The sequence below is a fragment of the Chlorocebus sabaeus genome, chromosome 26 (assembly GCF_047675955.1).
Source record: "Chlorocebus sabaeus isolate Y175 chromosome 26, mChlSab1.0.hap1, whole genome shotgun sequence".
NCBI lineage: Eukaryota > Metazoa > Chordata > Mammalia > Primates > Cercopithecidae > Chlorocebus > Chlorocebus sabaeus.
In genome coordinates, this window is record NC_132929.1 from 51,767,772 (window position 1) to 51,786,553 (window position 18,782).

Sequence of the window (18,782 nt, forward strand, 5' to 3'; positions counted from 1 at the left end):
AGTTCCACCCACAACAGCAAAGTACAAGAGGGTTCCCATCACTCACTGGGCTGGCAGACCTCCCAATTTTTAAAACCTGGCATTTATAACAACTTTATTTCTGTTTTTTCACAATAAAAGGTTCCACCGAATAGGATAATATTATGAAGAAACTGCTGACTTTTGTTCCTGTAAAAATAATATTACGGTTCAAGGAAAGGGTGACAACCTTATCTATGGGAGACAGGGGGAACTGTTTGTGAATGGAGGAACAGTGCTGTGGGATTTGTTCTGGCAAACTCCACAGTGGGGATGCGGTTTGAGTAGAGAGAAGGCGGCCAAGGCTGCGCGGGGTGGAGAAGAGCAGAAAGGCCGATTCCTGTTGCCCTCCACACATGGGCAGAGAGTTCCTAAGCCATCACCAAGGAGGGGGCATACCCTAGTGTCCCGCTCCACCCCAGTGCTGCACGTCGGGGTGGCTGGAAAACACCTGCACACACTCCTGCGCTCCAGCCTGTCCAGGAAAGGGCAACATAAAAGAAGAGTGTGTCCCCTGCAGGAATGAGGGATACAGACACAGTCTTCCCATATCCCAGCCGTCCTCTGTCCCCAAAGCCCAGGAGTACACCTCTCCAGTGGCAGCCAAGGCTACGCAGTGATGACCATCAGAATGGGCAGCAATTTTTACAATGTTTCTGGAGGCAAGGCCTTGGACCAGCTGTGGGGCCTAAAAAAAGAAAAATAGGAAGAAAAGTCATCATCAGTCCAAGGAAAATGAAATCAGCACAGCTCTCCTTTATCCTGTATTCCCGAGCAAAGCCTGCTCTAACTGGAAGTGGGGCATAAGTGTCTGCGGGCCACGGGGCCGGCTCTCCAGCCCTTCCCACCCAGCACCAACAGAACAGCGGGCAGCCTCCACGTGCTCCGCGGCAAGACCAGAGCCGATGCAGGGGCCGGGCAGGCTAACCCCTTGCGACAGAGACACACAGCCGACAGGGAGGAACACCCCGCTTTAATGAAAACATGCCACGTCCCAATTTGCCACTATCCCCATGAGGCCCAACTCCCTCATCTGTCACCTGCCTGGCCACAAAGTCAAATGAGTTTACACATGGAAAATGAGTTTACAAATGGGAATCTCATGATTAGCAATGAGTTTCATGTAAGGACTTCCTAACCTTCACAGCCCAAATCTTGACAATATTACAGCTGAGACCATTAAACACAATTTACAATAAACAGAAGCTTATCAATCTTCAGAAATCAAACGGCTTCAAGAAAGACCAGAGCTTGTGCATCTGCAGTACAGACCCTGCCCCTCAAGGGAACACTGCAGGCACAGGGCCCAGAACACTCACCAGTGTGTCACTATTGTAGGCCTGTGTGTGCACCCGGCCATTGTGTGACAGAATCAGGAAGCGCTTCTCTGCACAAGCAATCTGTGTGACTCCCAGGTTGGCCAGGCCTTCGCACTGGATCGGACCAATCACACTGGCATAGTATTTCCATCCTATTAACCCCCAACCTATGACTTCTTGCAATGATCCCTGTAAGATAAGAAAGTAAACGTTTTCTTTTACAACAGCAAAAGAAAAATAAAAGGCTGGGAGTAACACTGAGATATTATAGGCCAAAAACAAAGCAAATAAAGAGAAAATATGCAGATTCAAAACATCAAAATAGCTGGTACCACGCCGTATTACCTCATTTAACAGGTATGATGAAGCGACTGAACAGGTTAGTTTTCCATTTCCATCGCGTTTCATTTTAACAGAGCCCATTAAAAAGTAGTATCGATGGCCCTTAAATACTAATATACTTTAAAATGTTCAAACTACATCGGGGTCACCATTTTGTGCTTTAGGAGGCAAAATCCCAAAAGCCCACACGCGAGGCTGGGAGACCAGCATCCGTGTCGGCGGTGAGAGAAATCAAGTCGTGCAGGAGCAACTGGTGACAACCAGCCCACACTGGGTGCATCCCCACCTGCGCATGGGCACAGGCACACACGTGTGCACACATGCAGCACACGTGTTCCAGGGCAGGCCCTGCAGCACTATTTGTGTTTGTTTTATTGTTGTTGTTATTGTTGTTTGAGAAGGAGTTTCACTCTTGTTGCCCAGGCTGGAGTGCAGTGGCGCCATCTCAGCTCACTGCAACCTCCGCCTCCCGGGTTCAAGTGATTCTCCTGCCTCAGCCTCCCGAGTAGCTGGGATTACCAGCATGTGCCACCATGCCCGGCTAATTTTTGTAGTTTTTAGTAGAGATGGGGTTTCTCCAAGTTGGCCAGGCTGGTCTAAAACTCCCAACCTCTCAGGTGATCCAACCACCTCGGCCTCCCAAAGGGCTGAGATTACAGGCTTGAGTCACCACACCAGGCCCTCAGCACTATTTGTATAGCAACATTGTGGCAATAAGCCCAAGTGTCCACCAATAAGAGACTCACTAAACAAACATACATAAAACACACATCCACACACTGAATACTAAGTTGCTTTATAAAAACAAAGAGCCACACTCTGATAAAGTACTCCAGTACATATGGTTAGTAAAAAACACACACCACAAGTAATGCAACATGCTACCACTAGGTACTCATTCCAGAGAACAAGGAGGTTACAGAGGAGACTGAAAAGTCAGAGGGAGCAGGTGGGAAACTGGGTAGAAGGGGTGCGCAGGGAAAGCGACAGTGTGTCTCTGCCTAGGTTTGATTTTTGAACCGTGTGACTGTATTCCTTTTTTTTTTTTTTTTTTTTTTTTTTTTGAGAAAGTCTGGCTCTGTCCCCCAGGCTGGAGTGCAATGGCGGGATCTTGGCTTACTGCGACCTCCGCCTCCTGGATTCACACCACTCTCCTGCCTCAGCCTCCCAAATAGCTGGGACTACAGGCACCCGCCACCACGCCCGGCTAATTTTTTGTATACTTTTTTAGTAGAAACGGGGTTTCACCGTGTTCGCCAGGATGGTCTCGATCTCCTGACCTTGTGATCCACCCACCTCGTCCTCCCAAAGTGCTGGGATTACAGGCGTGAGCCACTGCGCAGGGCCTCCTTTTTTTTAATGACTGTAAAACAAAATAAATACTCTTCATATTAGAAATAAAATGTTAGAAAAGTCGATTCAAAACTAACATTACTGTTACACCCTTGCAAAGTTCACCACCATTCCCAAAGGCAGTTTTCTCATTCACATAATGAGATACAACAGCACGCATGAGGTCCTCAGCGGGCCTGCACCCTACAGTTGCTCCACACACGCAAATCACTACTATTACCATTACTATTACGTACCAGATAGAATATGGAACTATACTGTCACTACTATAACCAGCATTACCTACTAAGACAGCCCGTATTCAGAGTATAAAGAAGGCTGTGGAACCCCCTGCAGAAGGTGGGAGGGCCTGGGGCTGTGGATAAAGGGGAACTCTCTGGGGCTGTGCTACCTGAACCTGGAACCAGGGCCCCCAGGTTGGGTCCCTAGGCCTGTGCACCTCAGCTTGCTCATCACTCACTCTCAACACGGGGAACACCTTCAACTGCAAACACGTTTAAAACCACAAGCCAGCTTCCCCCATCAATACCAGAAAACACAAGTCTCCACGTGGGCCCAGGATGAGAACCTAGAAGTGGTGCTAGCCACAAAACACATGGAGAACACGGTTGTTGCACACACCTTATGAGACGTCGGAGCACTACACAGCGGAGGCAAACAGAGCGTAGCCAGACGGTCTAAATGGCCCATGACAACAACCACGGTCTGTCGCGGATCAATGGCAAGCTCGTTGTCTTGTGGAAGGGTGAGGTACCTCAGGAAACACTCGCTGGGGCTCAGGGGGCCAGACAAAAGCTAGAAAGGAAAAGTAAACACACATTCAGAAATGGTGGGAAAAATTAAAGTAACACAATTAGCCCTTAAGAAAATAAAAAACCACTCTTTATATTTTGGTATTTACTCATGTGGCCCATCAAATGACCATGTCGATGATACAGTTATACTACACATCTATATATTTATGCAGCATATAAACTGACTGTACAAATGTCTAAATTTGCTGTATACATGTTCACAACATTGACTGTGCATGTATACACTTACGATACCACAGGTAAGTTGAGTCCACACAGATTACTAATACAACCAAACCACCTCGCAGGCCTGGGACCCTTGGGGAAAGGCAGAACCACCTCTGGGGGAACCCAGCGCAGCATCTCAAGCTGGCCTTGAAATCCAAAACCAAAACCTTTACTTTAATCTAAACCTTGCCCGCTCTGGAGAACACCTACTTTCATTTGCAAATTAAATCATAATTCTAATTTTTCTACAGGCAGAAGAGCCCGATGATGATTAAAGACTGCCAAGTGATAGAAAAATTAAACTAAAGCACAATACTGGAATGCCTAAGACTTTCCCGAAAAGACTGGCAAAATCCAACCTGTACTTGACCTGTAAGGACCAGCAGTCCTGGAGGTTCAGGCCCAGGGCCCCGCGCACCTGCTCCTCCCCGAGCGCGGCATCCGCACCTGTTAAGGGGGGAGTTGGTACTCAACAGAGTGACAGCTCAGGTGACATGCCCTGCACAGAGCCCAGTACACAGGAAGGGCCAACAAAGCAGGCCACTGTTTTCGTTGTTCTTTTCTGGTATTGATTTAAAAATGCGTGTTTCAAGCTTAGTTCTGTGCTGACGAGGAAGTCGGTGCTCACTGATTCAAGTCTTCTCCACAAACAAGTGACCTCCCACACCTGTCTCATCTGACTCGCTGCTGTTTCCACCAAACACACACACACCAGAGAAAAACACTGCCATGGACACGCACGCTGGTCTTGCTTAAAAAGTAACTAGAATCCAGTGCCACCTAAACACAAAGTTCCATCATACACACTCATGTGCATGTCGCCCTCAGAGTGGGGCGTATCCTGCCTGCAAATGATGCTCCGGAACCTTTGCAGCAAGGGCAAAAGCGGGCGCTGGTGCCTTGGGTGGGAACGCTCATTGTCAGTCTCCTGTGCCCCGCTGTCCCACAGCTGAAGCAACAGCAGGATGCAGACAACATTTGGCTAAAGAAGAAAAGATATTCATTCCTAGTAAAAACACATTAACTTTTTTTTTTTCATGGTTAATCAAAAATAAAAGCAAACAGCTATATAGAAGTGAAGAAATACTTGGGATCTGGAAAGAAATGAAAGCAAAACTGTGGTAATTAAATCACTGAATTGACACTGAGATTTTAGCACACAACATCGCCTTCTGCTGACAGGAAAGACCAGTTAAGAAGCTCAAAGAGCACGTTTACATGAAAGCTCTAGGATCTTAAATTCATGGAATAAAAACAATTAAATGAGGAAAACTGAAAGAAAAAAAAAAAGAACAGTTCCCAGACTAGAAAACCGAGCATAAAAAAGGAAGTGAAGAAAAGGTAAAGAGAGAGCGAGCTCTGGGACATGGTTCTCTGCTTACAGAGCACCACACATCTGCTGCAGTCACGAACCATTCAGTAAAATGCACACAGTGCAACAGGTATTTGGATACTGACGCACTTCCCCAAAGCGTTCCCAGTCTGCAGCAGCCCTCACCTCAGCGTGCCTCTCTGCACAGCCGGCTCCAGCAGGATGGCCAGGACCAAGTGCTGCTCCTGCAGGGGGACGCTTCTGGCCCTTTGGTGCCTGGCGTTCCGTGAATATCCCTGAAATGAAAGCAGTGGATGCAGGAACAAAGCGACCTCCAGAAACACAGCATGCTTACAATCACACTACACGTTTACTACACGCTCCCTCCCAAGGAAGGATGTATTTTTAATATTTAGAATCAAGTTTCTGAGACTTGCTACTCAAATTTATTCAGAGGTTTTAAAGTGTACAACTAGCTTACAAAAATGTATTTGAAGTATTCATTCAGATACTATATTACAGTAGATGACATACTCCAAGTGTGTGAAGCATAAAATAATTTATCTCATCATCCAAAACGTGAGTAGAAGAGTATCTAGCTATGTTTTCTAGTTTCCATGTCATGTAAGACTGTAACAGTATCAACATTCTCCTACAGAATTAGAGAAACAATTTCTAAAACCACCTGAGAATCTGGAGGCAAAATATCTACACTAATTTTTATCTCTCATCAATGAAATAGTTTAAAATCCTATCCCAAGACTGCAAAGAAAAGATCTTATGGCATCAATACTGCAGCTGAATTTTTGAAATCAACTCCAAGCCTATGTTCAGGGTCTCCAGCGTTAAAACTCTGTGGCGATGCCTTCACCAGCAGCCTCAGGAACTGGACTCAGCCGGGGACCTCCGCAAATGCCAAAGGCCCCCTGCCGGCTGGAGGAAGGCACCGTGCTGAGCTCTGGCAAGAAGAGTGAGGAGTGGCCTCACTTTTCCTCTGCATCTGTCCTTCCTGTTGAATTTTATATTTTCTTTAAATTTAAAAACCTTAACAACAATGCAAAGCACCCACGACCAGAGTTCAAGTTTTTCCTTACACACAAATGATTCCTATTCAATGGTTTTCCTCAAGTGACAGGATCACAAGTGGATTTTTAGTTGCATTGTTTAAGAACTTTGATCAAATGTCTTTTGTAAAGGAAAAGTTTTCTCTTTAAGAGTAAAAGAAATGGCTGGGCGCGGTGGCTCACGCCTGTAATCCCAGCACTTTGGGACGCTGAGGCGGGTGGATTACAAGGTCAGGAGATCGAGATCATCCTGGCTAACACGGTGAAACCTCGTCTCCACTAAAAATACAAAAAAAAAAATTAGCCGGGTGAGGTGGTGGGCGCCTGTAGTCCCAGCTACTCGGGAGACTGATGCAGGAGAATGTCATGAACCCGGGAGGCGGAGCTTGCAGTGAGCCTATATCGCGCCACTGCACTCCAGCCTGGGCAACAGAGCCAGACTCCGTCTCAAAAAAAAAAAAAAAAAAAAAGAATAAAAGAAATGTGCAAGGAATTTTAAATGTCCTGGGAAAATGCCCATGAAATGACCTCACAAGGGAGATTCTAGTGGGAGGAAGCAGACGATAAGCAGATAAATACACAAATGGAGGGAGAGTAAATCTCACATGGGAGACCAGGCTGGAGAGGAGGGGGAAGAAGAGCAGCAGAGCCGCACAGGGTAGCCTGGCTCGTCCCAGCTCCGGCGTCCTCCACTCGGGATCTGCTCCTGGCTGCGGTGAAGCCCTGTGTGCTTGACCCACCCCGTTGGGAGCCACCCTTTTCTGAGGGTAGTGCTCATCACCCTCCTGTGTCTTTTTAAGCTTTTCACTACTTGAGTGTGTTAATTTCACAAGTCACACTTTCATTCCGCATGTTGTAAAAGGTTACGCAAATGGTACACCATAAAACCACCCTGTACAAGAGAGAAAAGGCTAGCATATAACAATGCATAATCTCAACTCAATCATACACAGCAAGTAATTGTATTTTACACTTTATACCATATTTCTAATATATGCATATTACAGTATTGCTACTATAGACTATATTCTCCAAATGTACTAAAATTTGCTTTCATGATCAGCGGAAATTCTATAAAAACAGGTGATATGGAGTTCCAGACCAGCCCGGCCAACATGACAAAACCCTGTCTCCACTAAAAATACAAAACTTAGCCAGCTATGGTGGCAGCACCCCTGTAATCCCAGCTACTCCGAGGCTGAGGCAGGAGAATCGCTTGAACCTGGGAGGCGGAGGTTGCAGGGAGCAATGATAGCCCTGCTGCCCTGGGCACCAGTGAGATCCCCACGTCAAAACAAACAAACAAAATCATCTCTAAATTACCATAGCACCCAAAACAAGGTACATACTCTGTGATTAGTTGTTGTATTGTATTGTTTTTTATTTGTTCTTTTTATTGTTGTTTTTTATTGCTTTTCTTCCAATATTTTTGATCCACAGTTGGTTGAATCTGTGGATGTGAAACCCACAGATAGAGAGAGCCAACTTTAATGTGATTTCAACTGTATTCAAACTTAAGGAAATAAAAAAAACAACCAAACACAACAATTAAAACATAAGAAAACACGGAAACGCTACAAGGATCGCTCCTGTCTCTGGGGAGCAAGACGCTCAGGGTTTTGCCCTGGTTTCTGCCTCCTGTACTTTCCATGTGCTCTCCAGGGAGTCAAAGTCACTATCACAGTCAAATAAAGCCAGCACTCCTAACTACACAAAATACAGTTTCATCTGGTAACCTTGCAGTTTAACCTTCTGAGGACAAAAGTCTGATAGACAGCTTCATTTCGGAAAAGTACAATTTTACATAAGCCTTAACCATTCTAGTGACTGTTAGCAAAGAGAGGAAATCTGTGATATATTAACAAGCATCAACACATTAAAACTCATATGCCCAAAAGCATCTTTTTTTAATCTCTTTTTGAGATGGGGTTTCATTCTTGTTGCCCAGGCTGGAGTCCAATGGCGCAATCTCTACTCACCGCAACCCCTGCCTCCTGGGTTCATGCCATTCTCCCGCCTCAGCTTCCTGAGTCGCTGGGATTACAGGCATGCGCCACCATGTCCCAGCTAATTTTTAAATTTTTAGGAGACACGAGGTTTCTCCATGTTGGTCAGATCTCGAACTCCTGACCTCAGGTGATCTGCCCGCCTTGGCCTCCCAAAGTGCTGGGATTACAGGTGTGAGTCACCGTGCCTGGCCAACAAGCATCTCTTGTAATAAAGAATAAGAAAATCACACTAGGAAGGAAAAACATGAAGCAACTAAATTGTTGGGCACTAAACATTACAATCTATCTCCTACTCAGCAACGAAACAAAATAGAAAGTATACAACGTTCAGAACTCATTCTCAAATTTATACTTGAGCTGATCTAAAGCTTTGGCTGGCTTCCACAGAAAAAAGTCTTTGAAATAATGACACAGAGCCAGGCACAGTGTCTCATGCCTGTAATCCCAGGACTCTGAGTGGCTGAAGCAGGAAGATTGCTTGAGGTCAGGAGCAAGAACGCATCTCCACACACACACACACACACACACACACACACACACAAATTATTTTATTTAGCCAGGCATGGTGGCGGGTGCCTGTAGTCCCAGCTACTCAGGTGGCTGAGGCAGGAGGATCATTAGAGCCCCGGAGTTCAGGTTACAATGAGCTATGATTACACCACTGCACCCCAGCCTCGGTGACAGAGCAAGATGTTGTCTCTCCAAAAAAAAAAAAAAAAAAAGAAAAAGAAAAGAAAAGAAATTTTAATTGAATAAAAAAATACACAGATTACATAGTACGGTCTGTTACTACATGAGCAAGTTGGCAAATCCATTCTCCAGATTATATGAAACATACGAAAAGGGAAAGCAAGAATAAATTTCGGAAGGTGAAGACAGACACTATATTGAAAACCTTAATTAAACTTTCTGAAACAAAACAGTCTGAATTTTATATTTCATTGGCATCAGGATTCTTTCGTCGCTTTATTATTACCTTTTTTTGTCCACAGGAGGCAGAGAAATGTTGCTGCTTTTCCACTTAACTTTGACATTCTCCTGACAAACGGTTCTATTCAAGGCAACGAAATAGCGCTCCAAGATCAGCAGCCTCTGCTTGAGTCTCAGGGCTGAGAGGGTGGCGGCGGCGGACTGGACGGCCAGGGCCTGCTGCTCTTTAACCAGCACAGAAAGACACTCCTTCAGTTCATTCACATCGAGAAAACAAGACAAGAAAACATCTCCCCTGTGGACAATGTGGCCACCGTTTGTTGTAACGTTGAGAAAATGGATGATGATGACAGGTGGTACTGGAAGGCATGGTATGTGGCAACAATGGTTTCAACCACTCTACACGTAGGAGCTCAGGCAACCCTCACACCCAGCACGGTCAAGCAGTGCTGTCCATCCATTTTATGGATGAAGAAACCGAGGCACCAAGTGGTTAAGCAACTTCTCCGAGGTCACACAGAGGAGTACGGCACATGACGGAGACTCTGAGCCACCGTGGCATACTGCCCCTCTGGAGACATCGTATAAAAGTTGTTGGCCAGGCGCGGTACCTCATGCCTGTAATTGAAGCACTTTGGGAGGCCAAGGCGAGTGGATCACTTCAGGTCAGGAGTTCGAGACCAGCCTGGCCAATGCCCAACATGGCGAAACCCCTTCTCTACTGAAAAAAATATACAAAAATTACCCAGGTGTGGTGGTGCGTGCCTGTAACTCCAGTTACTTGGGAGGCTGAGGCACGAGAATTGCATGAACCCAGGAGGCACAGGTTATAGTGAGCTGAGATTGTCTTGTTGCACTCCAGTCTGGGTGACAGAGTGAGACTCTGTCTCCCAAGGAAAAAGAGTTACTAACACAGAACTTTGAAGTCAGTATCAGTCAATTATTTATCAGCAGCACATCTCCTAAACAGAGAAAAACACTAGCCATCATTTTCATCTTGCAAAACCAAATTCAAAATAAAAAAGATACCTTGATAAAATTACCCAGCATGCACGACTCATGAAACACATTTAGGGACACATTTTAGAGGAAGATAAAGTAACCAGTTAGAATACACATTCTAACTAGTAAGTCATATTTCATTATATTATTCTCTCTACTTCTAGGTATCTTTGAAAATTTCCATACTAACAAGTGTTTGTTGAGTAGCTAGAAGGCAATCACATGAGTGAAAGTAATTCAAAGGATTCTGGCCTTTCAATTAAGCAGGCGTCTACCTCAGAGTACAGATCATTACAGGTGAACTGAAAGTTACCTCCCACCAATCCCCTATAACAGCGCAGCTCCCAGTGGCGGGGTGAGAGCTGGGCTCTTCTGTGCTTGCCTCTCTGCTGCTTACCAGCCTGGAGGCCAGCAGCTACCAGCCTCGCAGCCCTGGATCCTGACAGGTAATAGCAACACCCTACTGGCTGCCTCCCCTTGGGTAGAAGACATCAGCTTTCCGGCAACCCATTACCTGGATATGTCTGCACGGGATGGGAGGGGCCTTAGAAGGCATTAAAGGGACACATCTCACCACTCCCTGGAAAGGCACAGGATGGTGCACACTGTGCCCAGCACCAGCAGTAGGATGTGAGACCTGGAGCTTTGCAGCTAAGAGCTAATAGTTATTGAAAACTACATGAAGAATACTGAATCGATTGCACACTGGGCTCAAGATGGAGAAGCGAAAGAGCGGTGCCCCTGCCCTTCTCAGGACATCCCCACCGAGCCGCCCTTCAGGCAAGGAGGCTGGCCCAGCACTTCAAGGGCTAAGCCCTTCCTGAAGACTCCCTGCATTTTCCGCTTTTAAATAATACATCTCCCTTCTGCCTAGCTGCGGAGCCCAGAAACAACCCCAAAGCTCCAAGAGGGCAGCTCCGCCCTTGAACACCCCCGTGCCCTTCTCCCTAACACCCTCCTGTTTATTCCATCGCAATCCTGACTGTCCAGTCATCAGTCATTCATGCTCTGAAACAGTGGGTGAGAAAATACACAAACCATGGACACCAGTGGGGAGTCAGAACTCCCACCCCTGCTTCACAGTAACCAGGGGCCTCTAGGCAAACTGGGAAGCCTGGACTTCATCTCGAGCTGCCAGTGACGAGGTGGGGCACGCCCTATCCCTGCCAGAGCAGGGTCACAGAAAGATCTAACCGCTCACACCTAAGTAAGACCTGGAGTCGACTAATAACATGTTCTATTGAGAAAGTCACTCATGATATCAAGAACCAGGAAGATCTGAAACCACATTTTAAAAAACAATTATAGAAATACCACGATGAAAGATGTGGGAATAATATGGCAAATAATTTAAAGCAGCCTTGATAAAGAGGCTTCAGCAAGCAATTACAAACACATGTGAAATAGATGAAAAAACAGCCTAAGACAAGGAAGACAAAACAACAACAACAACAACAACAAATAGAATGCTTAGAACTGAAAAATACAATAACCAAAATCAAAAGCTCAGTGAATGGACACGGCAGTAGAATGGAGGAAAAAGGGCAAAGAATCAGTGAGGTAGAAGATAGAAGCTCTCCAATGTGAATAACACAGAAGAAACACATGCCCCCAAGGTGGGATGTGGTGGCTCACAGCTGTAATCCCAGCACTTTGAGAGGCTGAGGCAGGCGGATCACAAGGTCAGGAGTTTGAGAAAAGCCTGGCCAACATGGTGAAATCCCATTTCTACTAAAAATACAAAAGTTAGCTGGGCATAGTGGCGGGCACCTATAATCCCAGCTACTCGAGAGGCTGAGACAGGAGAATCGTTTGAACTTGGGAGGCGGAGGTTGCAGTGAGCCGAGATCGTGCCATTGCACTCCAGCCTGGACAATGGGGAGAGACTCCATCTTAAAAATAAAACAAAACAAAACAGTCTCGGGCATCTATGGGACTATAACAACTCTGGTCACTGAACTCAGGAAGGAACAGGAGAAAGAAGGTGGGGTTGAAACTGTACCCTAAGAAGTGATGGCTTAAAAGTTCCCAAATTTGGCAAGAGACATGAATCTACAGATCTAAGGTAAGCAAACCCTAAACAGGATGAACCCAAAGAAATCCAAACGAAGACATATCATACATAATCAAACTCCAAAAAACAAAAAGAAAAGAAAACATTTCAAAAGCCACTAAACGAAAACAGTAACCTTAACTATCGTGGATTAACAAGTCAAATGACAGCGAATTTCTCATCAGATACCATGGAGGCCAGCTGAAAGTATAAAATATTTTTCAAATGATGAAAAGAACCATTAACCCAGAATTCTTATATCCAGCAAAAGTGTCCTTCAGGAATGAAAAGGAAAGCAAAACATTCTCAGAGGAAGTAAAACAGAATTTGTCACCAGAAGGCCCACACCAAAAGAAAGGCTAATGCAAGTTCTCTAAGCAGAATGGCAACCACAAAAGAAGAAAACCCTGGAACTTCCGGAAGGAGGAGCATGACACGCACACCTATGCATAAATACAGTAGACTCTTTCCTCAGCTCTTGACTTTGCTAAATTATGTCTGAAAGCTCAACCAAAAATTATAACATTGTCATATGTGGATATAAATGTAAGCAAATGAAATATTTAAGGCAAGTATATTATGAACAGGAGAACATAAAGGAACATCACGGGAGGTAGTTTCTATATCCCTGAAACTGGTAAATGACAACACCAGGTACAATCTAATGAGTGTTCATACACACGCAGGCTGAGTGTCCCTTACAAAACGCTCGGGAGCACAAGTGTCCCACATTTCAGATGTTTATCACATTTAGGAATATTTGCATATAAGTAATGAGATATTTTGGGGATAGGACCCAAGTCTAAATACACTCATTTATGTTTTATATATACCTTATACACAGAGCCTGAAGGTAATTTTATATAGTATTCTTAGTAATTTTATGCATGAAACTGTAGCAGGACGAGCTGCAGACAAAACCTCTCCGACACCGAGTTGTCCAAGGAAGGGCTTTATTCAGCTGGGAGCATCGGCAAGCTGCCGCCTTAAAATCCAGGCTCCCCGAGTGCACAATTTCTGTCCCTTTTGAGGGCTCACAACACTAAAGATTTCACATGAAAGGGTCGTGACTGATTTGAGCAAGCAGAGGGTGTGTGACAGGGGCTGCATGCACCGGTGGTCAGAGTGACACAGAACAGGGCCGGGAGTTTCACAACGTTCTTCTATGAGTTTCACAAGGTTCTTCTATACAATGTCAGGAACGTCGGTTTCTAAGTCATGAGGTGATTTTTAATGACTGGGTTTAGGTCAGGCAGACCCAGGCCTGGTTCCGGGCCTGGCGCCGGGCTGCCTGCCTTTGGTTTTACTTCATTGCTTTTTCTTAAAACAGGTAATGAGTATAAAACAACATAAAACAACGTGAGAGGGTCTCTCTCTTTCCTCACAACAAAGTTCATGCTAACTACTTATGAATGGAATTTTCTACTTGGGGGTGTCATGCTGGGGTGCCAAAAAGTTTCCAATTTTGGGGCATTTCAGATTTTGCATTTTGGGTTTAGAGATGCTCAATCTGTATGTAATATATTACCTAGAAAAGCCACTAAAAAAAACTCTACAAAAAGATATATTCTGAAACACTACTGATAAATCAAAATAGAATGCTAAAAATGTTCAAGTAAACCACAGAGAGCAAGGAAGAACCAAACTGAAAAAATGAAAAGCAGAAGAAATAGAAAATACAAAACAAAATGGCAGTGTTAAGCCTCAATTTACCAATAATGACATTAAGTTAAATGCGAACAGTCTAAATACATCAGTTAAAAGACAGACACTGGGAGAGTAGACGAGAGAACATCATCCAACTACATGTTGTCCATAACAAAGTAACTTCAAACAGGCAAACTGAAAACAGAAGTATAGAAAAAGAAAGATCATGCAAACATTACTGAAAGGACAGCAGAAGTAGGCTACATTAACATCAAATAAAGTAAACTTCAAAGCACAGATAATTACCAGGAGGGCCGGGCACAGTGGCTCACGCCTGTAATCCTAGCACTTTGGGAGGCCAAGCTGGGTGGATCACCTCAGCTCAGGAGTTTGAGACCAGCCTGGCCTACATGGCAAAACCCCATCTCTACTAAAAATACAAAAATTAACTGGGTGTGATGGTGGGTGCCTATAATCCCAGCTATTCAGGAGGCTGAGGCAGGAGAATCACTTGAACCCCATGGGACTGGAGGTTGCAGTGAGCTGAGATTGCACCACTTCACTCCTGCCTGGGCAAAAGGATCAAAACGCTGAAACTCCGTCTCAAAAAAAAAAAAAAAAAAAAAAAAAAAAAAAAGACAATTACCAGGAACAGACGGCAACGTTACAAAATGAGAACCTGGTCAATCCACCATTAAGATGCAGCAATTCGAAATGTGCATACACCAAACAAACAAAAAACAATGAACAGCACTGAAAGGAGAAAAAGACATCTATACTTTTAGAGTTGGAGACCTCAAAATCTCTCTCTACAGCTGATAAAATTAGGAGACAGAAAAGCCACCAGGATACAGAACTCAACATCACCATCAATCAACTAGATCCAATCAAATTTCATAGAACACTCCAGCCAATAACAGCAGAGTATTTAATCTTTTCAAGTATCCATAAAATGAATACTAAGTCAGAACATATTCTGAGGCATAAAACAAACCTAACAAATTTTTTGAAATTAAAATCACAAGCATATGTTCCCTCCAACAATGAAAACAAATTAGAAGTCAACGAGAATTACAGGAAAATTGCCTAACTCTCAGAAACTAAACTTCTAAATAACCCATGGATCAAAGAGGACGTCTCAAGGGAAATTTTAAAATATATTCTGAACTGAGAGAAAATGCAAGTACTAAACATCAAAATGTACGGGAAAGAGCTGCAGTGGGTGATGAGAGAAATTTACAACACTAAATAAATGGTACATTAGAAACTTGGAAACAAATCAATAATATAAGTGTGCACCCTGACAACCTAAAAGAAAAAAAAATAGCAAAATAAACCCAAAAGTAAGCAGAAAGGAAGAAATAATGAAGGTAAGAGCAGAAACAAAGTGAAAACAGAAAAACAATAAACAGTAAAGCAAAAAGCTGGTTCTCTGAAAAGATCAATAAAACTGACACACCTCTCTAAGCAAGACTGACCAAAAAAAAAGAAAGAAAAAGAAAGTACAAACATAAATTACCAACATTAGTGATGACACAGGCTCTAAAGATATCAAAAAAGATAATTAGGAATTACTAGGAACAACTCTACACACACAAATTTGACAACTTGGGCAAAATGGACTTATTCCTCAAATAACACAAATAACCACAACTCACCAAATATAAAGTAGATCATTTGAAAAGCCCTACCACTATCAAGAAAACTGAATTCATAATTCTAAGAATCCTGAAAAAAAGAAATTACCAGATCCAAATGAATTCACTGGATAATTCCATCAAACATGAAAAAAGAATTAATTCAGACTCAAAACAATCTCTTCTCGAAAGCAGAAGAGGAACAACCTCCCAATTCATTTTAAGAAGCTATTATTAGCATGATATCGAACCTAAAGACAGTACAAACTACAGAACAATATACTTTATATATATATACACACAAAAATATTCAGTGAATTGGCTGGGCACAGTGGCTCACGCCTGTAATCCCAGCACTTTGGGAGGCTGAGGCGGGCAGATGACGAGGTCAGGAGATCGAGACTATCCTGGCTAACACGTGAAACCCTGTCTCTACTAAAAATACAAAAAATTAGCTGGGCGTGGTGGCGGGCGCCTGTAGTCCCAGCTACTTGGGAGGCTGAGGCAGGAGAATGTCATGAACCCGGGAGGCGGAGCTTGCAGTGAGCCAAGATTGGGTCACTGTACTCCAGCCAGGGCGACACAGTGAGACTCCATCTCAAAAAAAAAAAAAAAAATTCAGTGAATTATTAGCAAGTAGAATTACACAACATATAAAAAGAATTACACATCATCACCAAGTAGTTTCATTCCAGGAATGAAGTTGGTTCAACAGTCAAAAATCAATGTAACCCACCCTATTAATAGGCTAAAGAACAAAAATCGCATGATTACATATCAATTGATTTAGAAAAAGCAAATGACAAAACTCAATACTCATGCATGATAAAAATCCTCAGAAAATAGCAACAAATGGTAACTTCATCACCTTGATAAACAGCATTTACAAAACCTTAAGCTAAAACCTATGCTAACAATGTCAGAAAGGGTCCTCCGAGACCTACTTTACACAGCAGAGAGAATCATTAAGAATGATGTAGATAGTCAGTAAGAGTTTACTGTCCCAAGAGATTGCAACACCCAATGGCCAGCAAGCCCTTTTCGTTAGACAAAAAGGAAAGCTGTCATCTGTCAACACTCCCAGAAGGTTCACTGTGAAATGTGCACTTCTGAACTCCTGCTGAGGGCCTACACACTGCAGTGTTGAGATGCAAGTGTCCAGAGGTCTTCTTGGAAACATTGCAAAAAAAAATGTGAGGGACTGATGGATGAATAGAGGCACGAAAAGGTAGAGAGAGCTGTGATAAAGCACATGGGGTAATGCCAGCGGCACAGTCTTAGGTGGTGAATATGTGGGTGCACACTGTAAAATTCCTTCAACTTTTCTGTATATTTTTTTCATAATAAAATGTTGGAAAAAATAAATCTGTGAAAAAGGAAGCGTTAGTCAAACGTGTCTAAGGAAAAGAATACACAAGTTCTAAATTCCTATGGCTCCAATTAATGTGTTTTTCTTTTTAGGTTGAGATGGAAGAGCAAAAAAGAAAAAAAGGAATGAAAGTAATAGGAGCTATTACAAAAGATACAAATTCCACTTGCAGTTTGATTAAAAATGACGTGACTCAAGAATAGGCTTTTAATCCAAGCTCCTTCAAGGCTGCCAGGTAGATAGCTGGTTCTGCCAAAGCTCTGAACCTGTGAACAAGCAGAGCTTCCAAAGAAAACCCTCTTCATTAAAGTCACCCGGAGTCAATAAGCTGGGCTTTAATCTGAGAGAGAAAGGTATACTTTTGGTCTAGTTACCCACCCATAACTGTAGGTACTTTGATGCCCAGGTGAGGGGAAAGAAGGAGAAAGGCAAAACAACAGATTTTTAAAATCACATCAAACAGTATGTGCCAGGCACTGAATTAGGAGCTTCAAGTGTATTATTTCATGTCATCTGCACAGCAACTCTCTGAGTAAGGACTTTCACTTATTTTATATATATAATTTTAATTATTTACATTATATTCCTTCTTTTTTTTTTTTTTTTTTTTTAAGACAGAGTCTCGCTCTGTCACCAGACTGGAGTGCAGAGGTGCAATTTCTGCTCACCGCAAGCTCCGCCTCCCAGTTTCACGCCATTCTCGTGCTTCAGTTTCCGGAGTAGCTGGGACTACAGACCCCTGCCACCACGCCCAGCTGATTTTTTTGGCTAATTCTTTTTGTATTTTTAGTAGAGACGGCATTTCACCCCGTTAGCGAGGATGGTCTCGATCTCCTGACCTCGTGATCCACCTGCCTTGGCCTCCCAAAGTGCTGGGATTACAGGCATGAGCCACCGTGCCCGGCCACTTATTCCTATTTTATACATGAGAGGCCCAAGGTGAGACGAAGTGATTTGTGTGGAGTCAGAGATAAAGCCACAATTGATACCGTGACAGACTGAAAACCTTCTCTGCCAGCAGATCTAGAAATGGTAAAGGGGTATCTCCAAACTGAAGGAAAATGACACCAGAAGGCAGCTGGGATAGAAACAAAATCTTATGGGCCCAAAATGGTAAACATGTAGGTTAACAGAAAATACTTTTGGCCAGTCGCGGTGACTCTTTGGGAGGCCGAGGTGGGTGGAGCATCTGAGGTCAGGAGTTCGAGACCAGCCGGACCAACGTGATGAAACCCTGTCTCTACGCAAAAAATACAAAATTGGACAGGCATGGTGGCACATGCCTGTAATCCCAGCTGAACCAGGAGAATCGCTTGAACCCAGGAGGCGGAAGTTGCAGTGAGCCAAGACCATGCCATTGCACTCCAGCCTGGAGCCTGAGCAACAAGAGCAAAACTCCATCTCCAAAAAAAAAAGAAGCCGGGCGCGGTGGCTCACACCTATAATCCCAGCACTTTGGGTGGGGGGGAAGCTGGATCACCTAAGGTCAGGATTTCAAGGCCAGCCTGACCAATGTGGTGAAACCCTGTCTTTACTAAAAATACAAAAACATTAGCTGGGCGTGGTGGCATGAGCCTGTAATCCCAGCTACTCGGGAGGCTGAGGCAGGAGAATCGCTTGAACCCGGGAGGCAGAGGTTACAGTGAGCTGAGATTGCGTCACTGCACTCCAGCCTGGGCGACAGAGCGAGACTTGATCTCAAGCA

At 44.0% G+C, this 18,782-nt stretch overlaps 1 long non-coding RNA gene across 7 annotated transcripts in view; it reads right to left on the minus strand.

Moving 5' to 3' along the window:
- Nucleotides 1-66: 66 nt before the first annotated feature.
- The window catches only part of LOC103246065 (uncharacterized), a 29,632-nt gene continuing 10,916 nt past the window's right edge, over nt 67-18,782 (minus strand). For 2 of the 7 annotated variants that reach the window (XR_012091561.1, XR_012091556.1), the window contains exons 5-11: nt 9,416-9,593; nt 5,553-5,662; nt 4,414-5,036; nt 3,654-3,827; nt 2,976-3,042; nt 1,338-1,526; nt 67-706 (exon numbers count right to left, since the gene is read on the minus strand). This is a non-coding gene — a long non-coding RNA (uncharacterized lncRNA). Of the gene's footprint in view, nt 707-1,337; nt 1,527-2,927; nt 3,043-3,653; nt 3,828-4,413; nt 5,037-5,552; nt 5,663-9,415; nt 9,594-18,782 lie in introns of all 7 variants that reach the window. The other 5 variants (XR_012091557.1, XR_012091559.1, XR_012091558.1 and 2 more) reach the window with 5 other exon arrangements.